This window comes from Gossypium arboreum, chromosome 2 (assembly GCF_025698485.1).
Source record: "Gossypium arboreum isolate Shixiya-1 chromosome 2, ASM2569848v2, whole genome shotgun sequence".
NCBI lineage: Eukaryota > Viridiplantae > Streptophyta > Magnoliopsida > Malvales > Malvaceae > Gossypium > Gossypium arboreum.
The window spans coordinates 79,275,440-79,297,708 of record NC_069071.1 but is presented as its reverse complement, the minus strand read 5'-3'; the positions used below and the strand labels follow the sequence as shown (position 1 = coordinate 79,297,708).

General features: G+C 37.8%; 1 long non-coding RNA gene across 1 annotated transcript; it reads left to right on the top strand.

Annotated features, from left to right (window-relative positions):
• The first annotated feature begins 19,586 nt into the window (after nucleotides 1-19,586).
• On the top strand, nucleotides 19,587-20,813 carry LOC128285587 (uncharacterized). The gene is made up of 2 exons (XR_008276070.1): nucleotides 19,587-19,667; nucleotides 20,513-20,813. It is a non-coding gene; the product is annotated as an uncharacterized LOC128285587 (long non-coding RNA).
• The last annotated feature ends 1,456 nt before the right edge of the window (nucleotides 20,814-22,269 follow it).

Sequence of the window (22,269 nt, the reverse complement as noted above, 5' to 3'; positions counted from 1 at the left end):
TTCGACATAGTAAACTTGAGATTCACATATCTCAGCCCATACTTAATATTTTTGCCTAAAATTGATTCCATTCATCTAATTATTCACCTAAAAATTATTCTCAACCTTTAAACTACACAAAACTATCCAATTCATGGTATCGAAAGTTTTTAACATGTTATGGCAATTTTCACAAAAATTCAGTAAATCCTTAGAAATCTTTAACAAAACTTCAAAGTAAGTTTATAAACCTTCTAATCTTATCAAAACTAATTGAAAAACACTTTGAAACCATGTTTTTACTAAAAAATCCCAAAATCCACCATTAACAACCCAATTTTTTGGCTTTTATTTAAAACATGCGATTTAATGGTTAAAAACTCAGTTTAAAGGCTCAAATAACATAAAAAATAATAAGGAATCAAATCGTTACATTAGTTGATAAAAAATTGAGTGTTTGATTGAAACCCCAAAAAACTCAAAAGTTCAACAATGGAGAAATCTATGGTGTTCTTTAGTGTTTTTTTTTTCTTTTTAAATTCTATGGAGGTTTATAGCTTGGGTGATGATAGAAATCAATAGATAAAAGTTTAGGAATCAAAGTTGTGTGGAAAGAGCTTTTGAAAAAAAATAGACGGCTACAAAAACAAAGGGTTAGGAGACTAACGTGAGTAACCTATAGGTGGGGAAAATATTAGGTTGATTTTTAAAATTTGGTTTAACTGCCTCATAAACACTCAAGATTTAGACCATTTTACAAATCAGTCCACTTTTCAAAATTAAATGTTTTTAAAAATCATTTTCAAAAATTGATTTGATTTTTTAAAAGCCATAGTCGAAAACATTTTTGATTTACCTTGCTACGAAATTCCCGAGCACACTAGAGCTAAAATTCTCATTTTACCCTCGAAACTTCTAGGCCCTATTTTAGTGGGTGACAACTCTCCCCCTCTAAAAATAATTTCATTCTTGAAATTTACCTGAGCTAAACAAATAAGGATATTGCCGTCTCATTGCATCTCTGGCTTCCCAAGTAGCCTATTCTATTTTGTGGTTACGTCACAAAAACTTAACCAACAGAACCCTTTTATTTCGCAAAACCTTCTCTTCACGAGTTAGAATCTTAATAGACTCTTCCTCATAGGTTAGATCAATTTGAACTTCAATCTTCTCTACTAGCACAATGATAGATCTGAATGATACTTTCGCAACATAGACACATGAAAAATATCGTGAATTCATTCAAGCTCTGGTGGCAAATTGAGTCGATAAGCTACCGAACCAATCTTTTCAACAACTTCATAAGGTCCAACATGCCTTGGACTTAATTTACCATTCCTTCCAAACCTCAAAACCTTCTTCCAAGGCGACACTTTCAAGAACACCTTATTGCCAACTTGAAACTTGATATTTTGACGTTTCAAATCCACATAAGATTTCTTCCTATCAAATGCCGCTTTCAACCTCTCACAAATCAACTTTACCTTCTCTTCAGTCTCTTGAACCAAGTCTGGTCCAACAAGTTGCTTTTCATCCAATTCTGTCCAACACAAAAGAGTTCTACACTTCCTACCATACAACGCTTCAAACGATGCCATACGAATACTCGTTTGAAAACTATTATTGTAAGCAAACTCTGCTAACGGAAAATATTGCTCCCAATTACCACCAAACTCAATCACACAGCTTTGCAACATATTCTTTAAAACTTGAATTACCCTATCTGATTGGCCATTAGTTTAGGGGTGATAAGCCGTACTGAAACTAAGCTTCGCCCCCAAATCCTTTAACAAACTCTTTCGAAACCATAAAGTAAAATGTAGATCCCCATCCAAAGTGATAGAAACTGGAACCCGATGAAGATGTACAATTTCAGTGATGTACAACTCCGCCAACTTCTCCAAACAATAGTTGGTATGCACTACCAAGAAATGCACACTCTTTGAGAATAGATCAACTATCACCCACACCGAATCCTTCCTCATTAAAGTCAATGGCAAACCAAAAACAAACCTGAAGGAAACTGATGCTCTGCCTTTACCTTTTGACAAACCAAACTTCGAGTCACAAAATATGTAACATCATGCTTCAACCTAGGCTACCAATAAATCTCTTAAATATCATGATACATTTTACCACTATCGAGATGTATAGTGTAAGAGCTACTATGCACCTCGGTAAGATTGCTTGCCTGAAATCTACATCATGCTGCACACACAATCTACCTCAAAAGTTATAAATACCATTACTGTCAACATCAAAATCTCCCTTAACACTTTGTTCAACCTGTCGAATCCTCTTTAACAACTCCCCATCTAACGACTGTTTCTCTTTAATCTGCTGCGACAAAGTCAGCCTCATATGAAGTTTAACTAACAAACCACTATCACTAGCTAAACTCAAACACGCAAACATGGCTCTCAACTCCGCCATTAACTTTCTATTCAAAGTTTCGGCAACAACATTCGCCTTGCCAAGATGATACTCTATCATATAATCATAATCCTTGAAAAGTTTAATCCAATGCCTTTTCCCTAAATTCAGTTCCTTTTGAGTGAGGATGTACTTAATACTCTTATGATCTGTGTAAATAACACACTTTTCTCTATACAAGTAATGACGCCAAATCTTAAACATGAATACCGCAGCAGCTAATTCCAAATCATGAGTAGGATAATTGCGCTCATGCGTCTTCAATTGTCTTGAAGCATAAGCCACAACTTTACCCTCTTGCATTAACACACAATAGAGTCCCAAATATGAAACGTCACTGTAAACCAAAATTCTTTTTCCTACCTTTAGTTGAATTAATATAGGTGTCTCAGTCAAAATTCCCTTAAGTTGTTCAAAACTTTTCAGCCTTTTGCTAGTCCATTCAAACACCATGCTTTTCTAAAGTAGTTTCGTTAAGGGTGCAGTTGTAACGCCCCCTTACCCGAGACTGTCACCGGAGTCGAGCATGAGACATTACTAAACTTATTTTAGTATTTAAACAAGTTCAAACAATTCTCGTAGTAAACTGTCCATCAGCGTCATAGTCGCTAAAAAAACATATCTCGAGTCACAAAATTCGAAATAAAATTCCATAAATTTTCCCTAAAACTATACTCATATATATACTTACTAATTTTTTTCTAAAATTTTTGGTGGGGCCAATTAGTACAGTTTATTAGTTAAAGTCTCCCCTATTTCAGGGTTCAGCTACTCTGACTCCTGTTCACTACGAATCAAATTTCCTCCTGTACAGAGATCCAATGACCATGTTGTTTGTTTCTTTTAAAAATAGACTCAATAAGGAATCCATAAATATAAAGTTTGAGTTCTAATTATTTTTACACAATTTATGATGAATTTCTAAAGTCAGAACAGGAAATCTAGAAATCGCTCTAACCCTATTTCACCAAAACGTAAATATCTCATAAAATACAACTCTTTTTACCTATTTTGTTTCTTCCACATGAAAATAGATTCATTAAGCTTCAATTCAATATTTTAATCATCATGTAATTCTATCTCTACTATTTTTAGTTATTTTTCAAACTCACATCACTGCTGCTGTGTGATTCTATTTTATAGCCAATTTCACCATTTTATGGATTTCCATAGATTAGTCAGCACATAAAGCATACATGCTATCAAATATAATCTTGATTAGCCGCTCCAATAGCTAATCATTCTCAAACATTTCCATGCCATCGATGAGCCATATCATAAGATTATATACACAAAATGATTATAATGCTATACATGCCATATTCCCAAAATATACAAGTCATTATACCGAAATAGTTTGTTGATAGTGTGAGCGCGCCTCCGACCGTTCCCGATCTCCTAGCCGGCTTGACAAAACTACAAAGAATAGAGAGGAGGGAGTAAGCATAATTGCTTAGTAAGTTCACATGTAAATAGTAAGTAACATAACCATGCAATAATGCGAAATCCATATTTGCATAGTATCAACAAAGCATTCATATCATATTTTTCATTCATGATCCTACCATATTATTGTTATATTGAAGTCTCAACCCGAGGGTTAAGTACATACCTGTACAAATTTTCTCATTCACCACACTTACAAACATGTCACATTTGTTTTAGGTACTCACCTTATCCATTTAAGATTTACCCGTTGAACACATCTAATATGATTCAATACACGATTTCATGCACATAGTGCCATACCCAGACTAGACAAACTCAATAGCTCATGGAAATTATGTAGCCAAACTACCATGTAACCCGCCCATAAGTGAACTTGGACTCAACTCAATGAGCTCGGGCGTTCGTATCCATAAGTGAACTCTGACTCAACTCAACGAGTTCGGATGCCTAGTTACATCTCACGAACTCGGACTCAACTCAACGAGCTCGGAACTCAAATATCTTAGTGACATGTCACTTGTATGCTAATCTATTCCCAAGGTTCAAACGGGCTTTTTCCTCGATCGTACATCTTTGCCGTCTTCCACGGATTATCGAAACCGATACTCGGTAGCAATTCATATTTAACAAGTAGCACACATAATTTGCAAATTACTCAATAATAACCACAAAGCATAATATTTCATGATATTAATCATCATATCATATAAATAACATTGAATTGCTTAAAATGACAATTATGTTACTACATTTACACCAGAACTTACCTTGGTACAAAGTAAAGAAATTTTGCAATTTAGTCCACAATCTTTTCCTTTCCCCGATCAAGGTCGATTCCACGTCTTTCTTGGTCTAAATAACACATTTAGCTGATTTAATACTCACATTTATCAAAATAGTCCTTAACTCTAACTTTGGAAAAATTACGATTTTGCCTCTAAACTTTTGCATATTTACACTTTTTCCTCAAAGCTCAAAAATTAAATTTTTTTCCAAAATTATTATGTTTTATGACATTATGATCATTTTTCCCTTCTATGGAAACATCAAATTCTCACTATAACATGTAGTTATAAACATTAGGTATTTTTACCAATTATGTCATTTTACTCGTTTTCACGTAAAATCGTTTAGCAAAAGTTTTTTAACACAATTTAAAACTTCATATTCTACCATAAAACATAAAAATAAACACATTTCACCTATTGGTATTTTTTCAAATATAAACCCTAGGTTAAATTATTGCTAGAATAAGCTAAATCAAGTTACCGGGACTTAAAAAACGTAAAGAACATTAAAAACGGGGCTTGGAATCACTTACTATGGAGCTTGGAAGCTTGAAACAAACCCTAGCTATGGAGAACCCTTGAAATTTCGTCCTAATGAAGAAGATGGACATATTTTGCCATCTTTTTCCCTTTTTTTAATCTTTTAATTACTAAATGACTAAAATACCCATCATTAAAAATTTTGGTTATTTCTACCTATGTATGTCCACTTTTGTCCATGAAAACCTAATGGTATAATTACCATTTAAGGACCTCTACTTCAATTATGCTCTTCAATTAAATCCTTTAACATCTAAATCTCATATTTATCAACTTTTGCAATTAAGTCCTAATAGGCAAATTAGACATGCAATTCATGAAATTTTCTATCGATATTCTAACACATGCATCTAATCACTCAATAAATTATAAAAATTAATCGGAATAAATTTTTCTACTTCAGAATTGTGGTTTCAAAATCACTATTCCATTTAGGCCCTAATTCGGGATATGACAACTCTCCCCCCTTTAGGGATTTTTGTCCCCGAAAATCTTACCGGTAAACAGGTGTGGGTATTGATTTCTCATAGTTTCCTCGGGCTCCCATATAGCCTCTTCTACTCTGTGCTTTTGCCATAATACTTTTACGAGAGCGATACTTTTATTTCTTAGTTGCTTGACTTCCTGAGCTAAAATATTAATCGGTTCTTCATTGTAAGTCATATCCGGTTGTAGCTCAATTTCCGTCGGTAAAATTATATGTGAAGGATCCGAACGATACTGACGTAACATAGATACGTGGAACACATCATGAATCTTCTCTAATTCAGGTGGTAATGCTAACCGATATGCTACCGGTCCAACTCTTTCAATTATCTCATACGGTCCGATAAAACTCGGACTCAATTTGCCTTTCCGACCAAATCTAAGAACTTTCTTCGATGGAGACACTTTTAAAAATACCTTATCGCCGACTTGAAACTCGATTTCTTTTCTTTTCAAATCCGCATAGGATTTCTGTCTATTTGAAGCATCTTTCAAACAATCTCGAATCGATTTCACTTTTTCTTCAGTTTCTTTAATTAGATCAACTCCGTAAATCAGATTTTCTTTGAGTTCAGTCCAATACAATGGCATCCGACACTTACGACCGTACAATGCTTCATAAGGTGCCATCTTCAAACTCGTCTGATAACTATTATTGTAGGCAAATTCTACCAACGGTAAGTATCTTTCCCAACTACCTTGGAATTCCAATACACAACATCTGAGCATGTCTTCAAGAATTTGAATAACTCTTTCTGATTGTCCATCAGTCTGCAGATGGAAGGCAGTGCTGAAATTTAACTTCGTACCTAATGCCTCTTGCAACTTTTGCCAAAACCGCGAGGTAAACCTCGGATCTCTATCCGAAATGATCAAAAAAGGTACTCCGTGAAGTCTAAAAATATCACTGATATATAATTCAGCCAACTTATCAAGAGAATAATCAGTATGTATCGGAATAAAATGAGCTGATTTAGTCAACCTACCAACTATTACCCAGATGACATCTTTCTTCCTCGAAGTTAATGGCAACCCTGACACAAAGTCCATGGTAACTCGATCCCACTTCCACTCGGGAATCATGATAGACTGAAGTAGACCCGAAGGCACCTGGTGTTCAGCTTTTACTTGCTGACAAATCAAGCATCGCGATACAAACTCAGAAATATCTCTTTTCATTTCGTTCCACCAATACATTTTTTTCAAATCATTATACATTTTTGTACTGCCCGGATGCATTGACAAACAACCACTGTGTGCTTCGTGCAGGATCTTCTGAATCAACTTATCATTCTTTGGTACACAAATCTGATCTTTAAACATCAAGCAACCATCAGAACCGATTCTGAAATCTGATCCCGTATCAGCCTCACATTGCTTTCTCTAGGCTTGCAAATCTTGGTCACTTTTCTGAGCTTCTCAAATCTCTTGTAAAAACATCGGTCATGCTCTCAACTCTGCTAAAATCGAACCATCATTAGACACCGTCAACTAAGTATTCATAGCTCTCAAAGCAAACGACGACTTTCTACTCAAAGCATCGGCAACCACATTCACTTTCCCCGGATGGTAGTCAATCACAAGCTCATAATCTTTCAATAATTCTAACCATCTCCGCTGTCTCAAATTCAAGTCTTTTTGTGACATCAAGTACTTGAGACTTTCGTGGAGGTATATACTCGGCACTTTTCACCACACAGATAATGTCGCCAAATCTTCAAAGCATACATTATAGCAGCCAGTTCCAAATCATGAGTCAGATAATTCCTTTCATGAGGTTTCAACTACCTCGAAGCATAAGCCACAACTTTTCCTTCTTGCATAAGTACACATCCCAAGCCATTTAGAGAAGCATCACAATACACCACAAATTCTTTACCTGACTCGGGTTGTACCAACACTGGTGCCTCAACAAGAACTTTTCAATTTCTCAAAGCTCATTGACATTCTTCTGTCCACTCAAATTTAACATCCTTTTGGAGTAGTCTGGTCATAGGAGTAGCAATTATAGAAAATCTGTTTACAAATCGTCGATAATATCCAGCTAGACCCAAGAAACTTCTAACTTCAGTTACATTCTTCGGCGGTTTCCAATCAACAATAGCTGAAATTTTACTGGGATCAACCCGTATACCATCACCTGAAACTATATGACCCAAGAATCTGAATTTTCGAAGCCAAAACTCACTTTTACTGAACTTAGCATACAACTGCTTATCTCTCAAAGTTTGCAAAACTATCCTCAAGTGCTCAGCATGCTATATCTCATCTTTTGAATAAATTAGGATATCATCAATAAATACTACAACAAACTTGTCCAAGTATGGCCGAAATATGCGATTCATTAAATCCATAAACACGGTAGGAGCATTTGTAAAACCGAATGGCATAACTAAAAATTCATTGTAACACCCCGTGCCCGAGACCGTTGCCGGAGTCGAACACAAGGTGCATATAGACTTAACTTAATTAATCTCACAATCAATTTAAAATTTTCCAGCAGTCGGCAAGTCAAGTCCACTGTCACCCTAAAAATCAAATCTTGCATTCCACAACTCGAAAATCAGTTTCGTGATTTTTCCCTGAAACTAGACTCATATTTTCATCTACAATTTTTTTATAGAATTTTTGGTTGGGCCAATTAGTACAGTTTATTAGTTAAAGTCTCCCTGTTTCGTGGCTCGACTACCCCGACCTTTGCTAATACGACTTGGATATCTCCCTGTACAGGGCTTCAATACTGGTGCCGTTTGTTTCTATAGAAACTAGACTCAAAAAGGAATCTATGCATATATGGCATGACTTATAGTTACCCCTGGTTAATTTAAAATGAATTTCCAAAATCGGAATAGGGGATCCAGAAACCGTTCTGGCCCTGTCTCACAAAAACTTAAATTTCTCTTAACATACTGTTCACATGATCATTTTCTTGCTTTCCTATGAAAATAGATTCATCAAGGTTCATTCATGTAATTTATTCGCTATTTAATTCCATTCCTACTATTTTAGTGATTTTCAAATCTACATTACTGCTGCTGTCAGATCTATTTTAAGGCAACTTTACCTATTTCATGATCCTCCATGGATCAACTAGAGTTTGTCATACATATACCAAAAGTGATCATGAATGACCATTCCCATGGCTAACTGCTACCAACATTTCCATGCTTCTTAGTGAATATATACATTCAAGATGACTATAACATTATGCTCAAACGATATAAGCCATTTTCGCATGGCCATCCAAAATTTTACATACCAAGTTCAAACAAAACATAATAGCCTATACATGCCAAAATGTTCTCCTAGACCCACTAAGAAGAAAGTACCAAAAGTTGCTAGCCGGTGTGATGACTTTGACGACGGTCCCGAGCACACAAAATGGATCAAGAACCTAGATAAGCAACAAACAAGCACACCAAATGAGTACATAACTCAGTAAGTCATAAGCACTACTCTACCGTCCAACAATAATAATCATAAGTGAAAAACAAATAACACAAAATCATTTTTTTCCAAATCATAACAACTATGCTACAATTTCTTAAATTTTTGGTTCGATCTCATGCCAAGTCCTTCAATTAAATCAATGCCAAGTCAGCCCAATCGATGTAGACCCATTTCCTCAAGTTTGGAACAACGATGCACTAGATAAATTTATGCATACACCGCACAACCTCAAATTCGATATTTAGTTAATAGCTCAATCACTTACCTCGTCCATCACAATTTATACCAACAACCAAACGTTGCACACATAGTGCTTATTATGTTCGCACACATAGTGCCATAGTAAATCGCACACATAGTGCTACAGTAAATCGCACACATAGTGCATTTGAGATTCCCTCATGCTTCAACCTCCCAATCGGCACACATAGTGCCACATAATTTTTGCACACATTGTGCCCTATGTTGATTCATCATGGTAAAGCTGTAACACCCCAAACCCGTGACCATCACCGGATTTGACCACGTGGTGTTACCGGTCTTACTTCCCTTATTACTCTCTTTGCAATATTTGATTGCTGTTCCAGGCAGGCTAGCTAACTGCGTCACTGTCGCCTTAAAAATCATATCTCGAGTTTAAAAACTCGGAAACTGATTCCGTAAATTTTCCCTGAATTTAGACTCATATATCTATGCATGGATTTATTTCTAGAATTTTTGGTCGGGCCAATTGGTACAGTTTATTAGTTAAAGTCGCCCATGTTACAGGGGTCGACTACACTGACCTTCACGCATTACGACCTGGATATCTTCTCGTACAGAGCTTCAATGCTCATGCCGTTTGTTTCTAATGAAACTAGACTCAAAGGGGAATCTTAACATATAAGGCACGACTTCCAATTCCTTCTGGATAATTTATGGTAAATTTTCAAAGTCAAGACAGGGGATCCAGAAACCGTTCTGGCCCTGTCTCACGAGAACTTTAATATCTCTCAGTATACTGCTCATATGGTCGTTTCGTTTCATCCATATGAAAATAGATTCATCAAGGTTCAATTTAATAATTTATTCACTATTTAATTCTACTTATACTATTTTTAGTGATTTTTCAATCTCATATCACTGCTGCTGTCCGCAACAGTTACTGCAGTAGACTATGCCAATTTCATGAATCTTTCCTTGGCCTTACTAATCATCCATCATACATGACACAAATTATGGCCACCTTATCAAAATTAAAGTTTCTAAGACTCGTGGCTATAGGTTCTAGCATCCCACTCAACGACCACATAGGCCATTTTCACATGGCTTAAAGTTTACAACCCACAATTCAACAAAACATAATAACCTATACATGCCAAATGTTCTCCTAGTTCAACTACGAAGACAATACCAAAAGATTTCCAGCCGGTGTGATGACTTCAACGACGGTTCCGAGCACGCAACAATACGAGTCCAAGAGACCTAAAATGGGTGACAAGAAAACACCGAGTGAGTTTATAACTCAGTAAGTCATAAGCATTCATCAACCATCCATTACTAAAATTTTCACAACATCAAACAATAAACGAGGCTAGGTACTTCATCCATATCGAAACTATACCATAATTCCTCGGACCTTTCGGTTCAATCTCATACCAAGTCATACATCCACATTTCATATTCTATACAATATTAGTGCATGTTAACACAAAGGTGGAGTTGCATGTCAAATAACCCATTTCTTAAGGTTAGTGGCCGGCCATGACATGATGATGGGCAAAGAAAACATGTCCTAGACATGTTGGCCTAGTGCATTATGGAAGGAAATAAAGAAATGAAAAAAAAAAGGGAAAATGATGAAGAAAAATGTGTATGGAGACTCTTGTGCCGTGACAAAACAAAGAAAAAAAGGGAAGAAAATTGGTTGTTCATCCTTCCTCATTTTTGTTACAATTGCCATGACTTGAAAAGATGAAGGAATAGGGGAAATCTCCCTAAAGCAAATCGGCATTCTTCTTTAGCTAGCAAGAGGGTGATGAAAACAAAGCTTGGAACTTAAGCTCTTCTTGGCCGAATGTAAAGAGGAAGAGGGGAGAAAGACTTTCGGTCATGGAAGGAGAAGAAAGGTTAGTGAAAAGTGTTAGATTTGTTTTGAAATTCAAGCTTGTTTTAGGTTAATCATCTTGCTTCTTACTTAACCCATGCCAAAAGAATCTTGAAATCTTGATGGAGGTATGGTACATTCGTTTATGGTTAATGGGAGAATAATTTGATTTTAGCCTTTAAACCTTGAGGAAGAAATTGTTGTTGCAAGAAGTTGAGCTTATTGATAGTATAAATTTCTAATACACCTAAGGTAATAGCCGAACATGTAGTGGTTTAATGCCTTGAACAAGTGTCGTTTAGATGTTCTAAGATTGTCTAAATTAGATGTTTAATCATCTAAGGGTTCGCATGGTGCATTCTTGAGAAGAGTTTGATTTGAAATCATGAGATCTTGTTGACTTGTGTTTAAGTTGTAATCGGCCATGGGCTATGGGTGTTTGCTAATCCGGTTTTGTTGCATAGGTGTTAAATACCTTGTATTGGGAATTTGATGAATAAGTAGCAATAAATTAAGATGAGATTGAGTAAATTTTAGCTTAGTTGTGTTAAGTATTCGCAATAATCATAATAATGTATATGAATGCCGTATGTTTGTGTTTGATGGAGAGGTGAATTGTTTGATTTAGCTCCGAGCAAAGGGGGACTAAATCGGACAAAGGAAAGGAGAAAGCAAACGAGTAGCCGAATTGGAACCGTTCTACCCTACATAATGTAAGTCATTAAGCATATATTTGGTGTTGATGTAAATGACCATAATATATACGCAATTGTGTTTAAATGAGTTGATGTGTAAATGAAAATGTATGTGTATGGAATGATGCCATTGTTGAATGTATAAAGGCAGCAAAATGCATAAGGTATTGGTCTCGCACTAAGTGTGCGGGTATAAATGGACACGGTGACAAGATTGGCACTAAGTGTGCGGGTTTAAAATTGTACAGCACTAAGTGTGCGAGTTTGATTATATAGCACTAAGTGTGCGAGCTGAAAATATATAGCACTAAGTGTGCGAGCTGAAAATTATATAGCACTAAGTGTGCGAGCTGAAAATATATAGCACTAAGTGTGCGGATTCACTATATGCTCTTGCATTACAATTGGCACTGAGTGTGCGACATTATCGAGTTAATCCGGACAGCGGATCGGGTAAGTACCTTGAGCTCATGACGAATAGGCAATACGTTCATGCTCGGGGTTGAGCTTGGTAAGCTTTAAATCTATGTGATGATTGCAATTGTATGATTGTGGTGTGAATGAGTTGGTGTGTAAAATGCCTCAAATATCTTATTGTATAGAATATGAAATGTGGATGTATGACTTGGTATGAGATTGAACCGAAAGGTCCGAGGAATTATGGTATAGTTTCGATATGGATGAAGTACCTAGCCTCGCTTATTGTTTGATGTTGTGAAAATTTTATTAATGGATGGTTGATGAATGCTTATGACTTACTGAGTTATAAACTCACTCGGTGTTTTCTTGTCACCCATTTTAGGTCTCTTGGACTCGTATTGTTATGTGCTTCGGAACCGTCGTTGAAGTCATCACACCGGCTGGAAATCTTTTGGTATTGTCTTCGTAGTTGAACTAGGAGAACATTTGGCATGTATAGGCTATTATGTTTTGTTGAATTGTGGGTTGTAAACTTTAAGCCATGTGAAAATGGCCTATGTGGTCGTTGAGTGGGATGCTAGAACCTATAGCCACGAGTCTTAGAAACTTTAATTTTGATAAGGTGGCCATAATTTGTGTCATGTATGATGGATGATTAGTAAGGCCAAGGAAAGATTCATGAAATTGGCATAGTCTACTGCAGTAACTGTTGCGGACAGCAGCAGTGATATGAGATTGAAAAATCACTAAAAATAGTAGAAGTAGAATTAAATAGTGAATAAATTAGGAAATTTAACCTTGATGAATCTATTTTCATATGGATGAAACGAAACGACCATATGAGCAGTATACTGAGAGATATTAAAGTTCTCGTGAAACAGGGCCAGAACGGTTTCTGGATCCCCTGTCTCGACTTTGAAAATTTACCATAAATTATTCAGAATGAATTAGAAGTCGTGCCTTATATGTGAAGATTCCCCTTTGAGTCTAGTTTCATTAGAAACAAACGACATGAGCATTGAAGCCCTGTACGAGAAGATATCCAGGTCGTAATGCGCGAAGGTCAGTGTAGTCGACCCCTGTAACATGGGCGACTTTAACTAATAAACTGTACCAATTGGCCCGACCAAAAATTCTAGAAATAAATCCAGGGATGGATATATGAGTCTAGTTTCAGGGAAAATTTACGGAACTGATTTTCGAGTTCTGGAACTCGAGATATGATTTCTAAGGTGACAGTCACGCAATTAGCTAGCCTGCCTGGAACAGAAATCAATTATTTCAAAGAGAGAAATAAGGGAAGTAAGCCCGGTAACACCACGTGGTCAAATCCGGTGACGGTCACGGGTTTAGGGTGTTACATTTTATTGGTATCAGAGCTATGGTTTAGTCGGTTCTAGGACTACCATAGCGCGTGTGAGTCTAGCTATACATGCCCAAAATGTTAGTGCTTAGAAATGTGATGACTTCGACGGTTGAAGTTTTTGTTTTGATTTGCAAATGGAACCCGGTAGAGAGACCCTTGGCGGATGACGTTGAAAGTGTAGCGGCTGTTCTGTGCAAGGGACACCGCTGTTGAGCCTCAATCATCCGCGAATAATCAAGCTGAAGGGCGAAACAAGCCTTCTTCACCATGATGAATGAGTGGGTCGCGAATATGCCCGAACCAATTCAATTGTCCAACCATTCTCGAATTTAAATACTCCACCCAAGAGCCCGTAATGCCTCCAATTATCGATCCCGTGAGGCTGAGTAAACCACCGTGGACTTGATTAGGAAGCGTGGGGCCGAGGAGTTCAAGGCCATAGTTACCGATGATGCCGAAAAGGCCGAAGTTCGCTCGATAACACCATTAGAGTGTTAGATGAACTGTCATGCACACCGATGAATGTCTTAAGTGTGCTATATCCTTGTTATGAGACTCACTTACTATTGGTGGAGGACTTTAATTTCCATAGTCCCAAATGAACGAGTTACTTGGGATTTCTTTCAATCCAATTTCAAAGAAATACATTAGTCAACTGTTCATCGATCGAAGCGTAAGGAATTCTTGGAACTCAAGCAAGGCCGGATGATCAGATCTAAATACTGAACATGAGTTCGTAAGACTTAGTCGGTATGCTCGGGAGTGTGTGGCTGGTGAGGTTGCTATGTGCAAGAGATTAGAAGAAGGCTGAATTTGAAGCTAGAGATTTTCGTAAAAGATCGACGGGTAAAGCTCCATTCTCTACAGTAAAGAGGTTCGTGGAGGACACTAATAAGTCGAGGGCGATCAAGGAATTTCCATCGAGCAGACCATTGACGGACTCGAGCTACTTCGGTAGCTAGTGTGGGCAATAATCGTCAAGAGAAACCCGAATGCCCCCAATGTGGAAGACGACACCTAGGTGAATGTTGGGGTAAGTCATTAATAGGGCTCATTATGGATACAGCTCAAGGACCACTTCATTAGAGATTGCACGGAGTTAGATGAGAAGAATAAGATGCAAGGTGCAAGACCTAGTGAAACGACGGCTAGAGGTAGGCCCCCGAGAATTTCTGGAGGTAGGGGTGGTAATCAGAGAGGAGCCTCTGATACGGCTGTTCGATCCGAGACCCGTGCTCTGCTAGAGCATATGCCATCCGCGCACGAGAGGTGGCATCCTCCCCGACGTTATCACCGGTACTTTTACTCTTTTGATACTAGTGTGATTGCATTGATTGACCCCTCTCTACTCATTCATATGTATGTGAAACCTTAGCATCCAAGAAGACTCGCTGTTGAGTCTCATCGAGTTCGTAATTCGGTGTCAAACCCTTTGGGTCAATACGCATCGTTGATAAAGTGTGCAAGAGATGCCCCTAATAATTCGAGAATCTGTTTTCGGCCGATCCGATGCTTCTACCATTTGATGAATTCGATGTTATTCTTGGTATGAATTGGTCGATCAGTACATGATGCAAGGTGGTGGACTGCAAAAGGAAAACCATTGATTGGAGGAGTGCAAATAATGAGGTAGTCCGAGTCGAGTCTCATCGATTTAAAAGGAGTGCCGCGATAATATCTTCTATGACCGCCGGAGATATGTGAAAAGGGTGTGAAACATACCTTACGTATGTGTTTGAAAGTAAAGAGACGGAAAGGAAACTCGAATCGGTACCAGTGGTTTGTGAGTATTCGATGTTTTTCCCGAGGAGTTACCGGATTGCCACCGGTTCGAGAAGTGGATTTCGCATCGGTTGTACCGTACTACGCTGGTCTCAATAGCCCCGTATCGTATGGCATTAACGGAATTAAAGGAATTGAAGGTTCAATTACAAGAATTGACGGGTAGAGGTTTCGCCGATCGAAGTTTTTCTCCATGGGCGACCAGTATTGTTTGTGAAAAAGAAAGACGGAACCATGAGGTTGTGCATCGACTATCGTCAACTCAATAAAGTGACGATAAAGAATAAATATCCATTTCACGAATTGACGATTTGTTTGATCAATTAAAGGGAGCCTCGGTGTTTTCAAAGATTGATTTGAGGTCGGGTACTATCGGTTGACCGAGAATCGGACATACCAAAACCGCTTTTAGAACGAGGTACGGTCACTCTGAATTCTTGGTGATGCCGTTTGGGCTTACTAATGCCCTCATGGTATTTATGGATTTAATGAATAGAATTTTCAGGCCATACTTGGATCGGTTCGTAGTTGTATTTATCGATGACATTTTGGTTTATTCGAGAGATGAAACCGAACATGCTGAGCACCTGAGGCTAGTGTTGCAAATTTTACGAGATAAGCAGTTATACGCAAAGTTCAGTAAATGTGAATTTTGGTTGAAAGAGGATAGCTTTTTGGGGCATGTGGTGTCCGCATCGGGTGTCAGGGTGGACCCGAACAAAATTTCGGCCATAGTCGATTGGAAACCTCCGCGGAATGTTACCGAAGTTAGGAGCTTTTTGGGGCTTGCTGATTATTACCGACGATTTGTAAAAGGTTTTTCGATGATAGCTGCACCGATGACAAAACTACTCCAAAAAGATGTTAAGTTCGAATGGACGGAGAAATGTCAGAAAAGTTTCAATCAACTGAAAACTTATTTGACTGAAGCCCCAATTCTAGTGCAACACGAATCGGGCAAAGAGTTTGTCATTTATAGTGACGCCTCCCTACTTAGGTTAGGTTGCGTATTAATGCAAGAAGGTCGAGTTGTGGCCTATGCATCGAGACAATTAAAGCCACATGAGAAAAATTATCCGACCCATGATCTCGAATTGGCTGCCATCGTATTCGTCTTAAAGATATGGCGACATTACTTATTTGGTGAGAAGTGCCATGTGTATTCAGATCACAAAGTCTCAAATATTTGATGACTCAAAGAGACTTAAATCTGCGACAAAGACGTTGGCTCGAAATGTTAAAGGATTATGAGTGGTCATTGACTATCACCCGGAAAGGCTAATGTGGTTGCGACGCCTTAAGTCGTAAATCACTATTTGCGTATGAAGCGAGGAATGTACACTTGTCTCGTTTCTACCCGACAATGTGTTAGTAGCTGAATTGAAAGCCAAACCATTATTGATACGTCAAATTCGTGAAGCTCGTAAAGTCGACGATGAGTTGGTTGCAAAACGGCCGAGTGTGTTCAACAAGGACTCAAATTTCAAATCGATGATGACGATTGTTTGAGGTTCGAAGTCGTCTGTGTGTTCCAAAGAATTTGGAACTTATTTCGATAATTCAACAAAGCCCATTGTAGCCAAATGGCAATCCACCCGGGAGTACAAAGATGTACAATGATTTGAAACGTCGGTTTTGGTGGCATGGTATGAAACGAGACATCTCGACTTTGTTTGAGATGTTTAATATGTCAACAAGTGAAAGCGGAGCATCAAGTGCCTTCAGATTACTTCACCGATCACGATACCCAAATGGAAATGGGATCGAGTAACAATGGACTTTGTGTCCAGGTTACCATTGACTCGAATAAGAAAGACTCGATCGGGTCATTGTTGATAGATGACCAAGTCCGCTCATTTTATTCTGTCTGCATGATTTTTCGCTTGATAAATTGGCAGAATTATACGTCTCCCAAATTGTTCGATTGCATGGGGTACCTATTTCTATCGTGTCGGATAGAGACCCAAGATTTACATCGCGATTTTGGAAGAAATAGCAAGAGGCTTTGGGTACCAAGTGCATTTTAGCACTTTTTCACCACCAAACCGATGGTCAACCCGAACGGTAATTCAAATACTCGAGGATATGTTGAGATGTTGCATCCTTGAGTTTAGTGGTTCATGGGAACGGTATTTACCTTTGGTTGAATTCGCTTACAACAATAGCTTTCAATCAAGTATTAAGATGGCGCCTTACGAGGCTTTATACGGTCGTAAATGCCGTATCCCATTATTCTGGACTGAACTTAGTGAAGGAAAAATCTTCGAGGTTGATTTGGTTAAGGATGCCGAGCAAAAAGTTCGAGTAATTCGTGAAAGTTTGAAAGCTGCTTCGGATCGCCAAAAGTCGTATGCGGATTTGAAAAGAAAAGACATTGAATATCAGGTTGGAGACAAGGTATTTCTCAAAGTCTCACCCTGGAAGAAGGTGCTTAGATTTGGCCGTAAGGGCAAATTGAGTCCGAGGTTCATCGGTCCGTATGAAATATCTCGAACGAGTTGGGCGATGGCGCATCGATTAATTTTACCCCCTGAGCTCGAAAGGATCCACAACGTTTTCCATGTCTCGATGCTTCGATGATATAGGTCTGACCCGACACACGTAATTACTCCATCTGAGGTCGAGGTTCAGCCTAATTTGAGTTATGAAGAAGAGCCGGTTCGCATTCTGATGTGCGAAGTAAAAGAGTTGCACAATAAGAAAATCCCATTAGTGAAGGTGTTGTGGCATAAACACGGAATTGAAGGAGCCACTTGGGAACTTGAGGACTCTATGAAAGAGCGATACCCGAGCTTATTTACCGGTAAGATTTTCGGGATGAAAATTTCTTAAGTGGGGGAGAGTTGTGACAGCCCTAAATTGACCCTAGTCAGAAAGTGGTTTCGGGACCACTAAACCGAGTCATAAAAATAGTTAATTGTTATATTCTATGCTTACTATGTGTGTGCATGCATATGTGGAAGTTTCATTCTCTAATTTTACCAATTTTGTGAGAAATTATTAAATAGGGATCAATGTGAAACATGGTGAAATATGATAGGCTAATTTTAAATGGCTTATTAGTGCATGTTAACACAAAGGTGGAGTTGCATGTCAAATAACCCATTTCTTAAGGTTAGTGGCCGGCCATGACATGATGATGGGCAAAGAAAACATGTCCTAGACATGTTGGCCTAGTGCATTATGGAAGGGAAATAAAGAAATGAAAAAAAAAAAAAGGGAAAATGATGAAGAAAAATGTGCGTATGGATACTCTTGTGCCGTGACAAAACAAAGAAAAAAAAGGGGAAGAAAATTGGTTGTTCATCCTTCCTCATTTTTGTTACAATTGCCATGACTTGAAAAGATGAAGGAATAGGGGAAATCTCCCTAAAGCAAATCGGCATTCTTCTTTAGCTAGCAAGAGGGTGATGAAAACAAAGCTTGGAACTTAAGCTCTTCTTGGCCGAATGTAAAGAGGAAGAGGGGAGAAAGACTTTCGGTCATGGAAGGAGAAGAAAGGTTAGTGAAAAGTGTTAGATTTGTTTTGAAATTCAAGCTTGTTTTAGGTTAATCATCTTGCTTCTTACTTAACCCAAGCCAAAAGAATCTTGAAATCTTGATGGAGGTATGGTACATTCGTTTATGGTTAATGGGAGAATAATTTGATTTTAGCCTTTAAATCTTGAAGAAGAAATTGTTGTTGCAAGAAGTTGAGCTTATTGATAGTATAAATTTCTAATGCACCTAAGGTAATAGCCGAACATGTAGTGGTTTAATGCCTTGAACAAGTGTCGTTTAGATGTTCTAAGATTGTCTAAATTAGATGTTTAATCATCTAAGGGTTCGGCATGGTGCATTCTTGAGAAGAGTTTGATTTGAAATCATGAGATCTTGTTGACTTGTGTTTAAGTTGTAATCGGCCATGGGCTATGGGTGTTTGCTAATCCGGTTTTGTTGCATAGGTGTTAAATACCTTGTATTGGGAATTTGATGAATAAGTAGCAATAAATTAAGATGAGATTGAGTAAATTTTTAGCTTAGTTGTGTTAAGTATTCGCAATAATCATAATAATGTATATGAATGCCGTATGTTTGTGTTTGATGGAGAGGTGAATTGTTTGATTTAGCTCGAGCAAAGGGGGACTAAATCGGACAAAGGAAAGGAGAAAGCAAACGAGTAGCCGAATTGGAACCGTTCTACCCTACATAATGTAAGTCATTAAGCATATATTTGGTGTTGATGTAAATGACCATAATATATACGCAATTGTGTTTAAATGAGTTGATGTGTAAATGAAAATGTATGTGTATGGAATGATGCCATTGTTGAATGTATAAAGGCAGCAAAATGCATAAGGTATTGGTCTCGGCACTAAGTGTGCGGGTATAAATGGACACGGTGACAAGATTGGCACTAAGTGTGCGGGTTTAAAATTGTACAGCACTAAGTGTGCGAGTTTGATTATATAGCACTAAGTGTGCGAGCTGAAAATATATAGCACTAAGTGTGCGAGCTGAAAATTATATAGCACTAAGTGTGCGAGCTGAAAATATATAGCACTAAGTGTGCGAGCTGAAAATTATATAGCACTAAGTGTGCGAGCTGAAAATATATAGCACTAAGTGTGCGGATTCACTATATGCTCTTGCATTACAATTGGCACTGAGTGTGCGACATTATCGAGTTAATCTCGGACAGCGGATCGGGTAAGTACCTTGAGCTCATGACGAATAGGCAATACGTTCATGCTCGGGGTTGAGCTTGGTAAGCTTTAAATCTATGTGATGATTGCAATTGTATGATTGTGGTGTGAATGAGTTGGTGTGTAAAATGCCTCAAATATCTTATTGTATAGAATATGAAATGTGGATGTATGACTTGGTATGAGATTGAACCGAAAGGTCCGAGGAATTATGGTATAGTTTCGATATGGATGAAGTACCTAGCCTCGTTTATTGTTTGATGTTGTGAAAATTTTATTAATGGATGGTTGATGAATGCTTATGACTTACTGAGTTATAAACTCACTCGGTGTTTTCTTGTCACCCATTTTAGGTCTCTTGGACTCGTATTGTTGCGTGCTCGGAACCGTCGTTGAAGTCATCACACCGGCTGGAAATCTTTTGGTATTGTCTTCGTAGTTGAACTAGGAGAACATTTGGCATGTATAGGCTATTATGTTTTGTTGAATTGTGGGTTGTAAACTTTAAGCCATGTGAAAATGGCCTATGTGGTCGTTGAGTGGGATGCTAGAACCTATAGCCACGAGTCTTAGAAACTTTAATTTTGATAAGGTGGCCATAATTTGTGTCATGTATGATGGATGATTAGTAAGGCCAAGGAAAGATTCATGAAATTGGCATAGTCTACTGCAGTAACTGTTGCGGACAGCAGCAGTGATATGAGATTGAAAAATCACTAAAAATAGTAGAAGTAGAATTAAATAGTGAATAAATTAGGAAATTTAACCTTGATGAATCTATTTTCATATGGATGAAACGAAACGACCATATGAGCAGTATACTGAGAGATATTAAAGTTCTCGTGAAACAGGGCCAGAACGGTTTCTGGATCCCCTGTCTCGACTTTGAAAATTTACCATAAATTATTCAGAATGAATTAGAAGTCGTGCCTTATATGTGCAGATTCCCTTTTGAGTCTAGTTTCATTAGAAACAAACGACATGAGCATTGAAGCCCTGTACGAGAAGATATCCAGGTCGTAATGCGCGAAGGTCAGTGTAGTCGACCCCTGTAACATGGGCGACTTTAACTAATAAACTGTACCAATTGGCCCGACCAAAAATTCTAGAAATAAATCCAGGGATGGATATATGAGTCTAGTTTCAGGGAAAATTTACGGAACTGATTTTCGAGTTCTGGAACTCGAGATATGATTTCTAAGGTGACAGTCACGCGGTTAGCTAGCCTGCCTGGAACAGAAATCAATTATTTCAAAGAGAGAAATAAGGGAAGTAAGCCCGGTAACACCACGTGGTCAAATCCGGTGACGGTCACGGGTTTAGGGTGTTACAAGATATATATATATATATATATATATATAGAGTACGCACACACAGTGCTTAATACTCGATTTCGCACACTTAGTGCCATGCGATTTAAGCCCGCACACATAGTGCCATACCCTTCGAGCTCGCACACTTAGTGCCATATATTTCCAGCATGCACACTTAGTGCCATATATTTCCAGCATGCACACTTAGTGCTAATCTCGTCACCGTATCCATTTATACCCGCACACTTAGTGCCGAGACCAATACTTTAAGCATTTTACTACCTTTATACATTCAACAATGGCATCATTCCATACACATACATTTCCATTTACACATCAACTCATTAAACACAATTGCATATATATTATGATCATTTAAATCAATACCAAATATATGCTTAATGACTTACCTTATATTGGATGAAACGATTTCCAGTCGGCTACTCGATTATCTTTGCTTTGCCTTTGTTTGATTTTCCCCCTTTGATGTCTTGATCTAGAATAAATACATTTAGTAGTAAATTTTTTATTCTAATGTACAACATCATGAATCAACTCAACCGAATTATCTCTATCACCCGAACTAAAATTCGCACCTTAACTTCATCTCATTACCCTTAAAGTCCGAATGCACACATACACAATTTATATACAAATTTCATCCTCACAATGTATATAATTCATTCGCCATTCACCACTCACCTAACAAAACTTCATATCAAATTTCCATGACCGATCACACCTATACTTACATTCCATATAGCGAACATTACTTGTATATGTACCCATAAATTAAA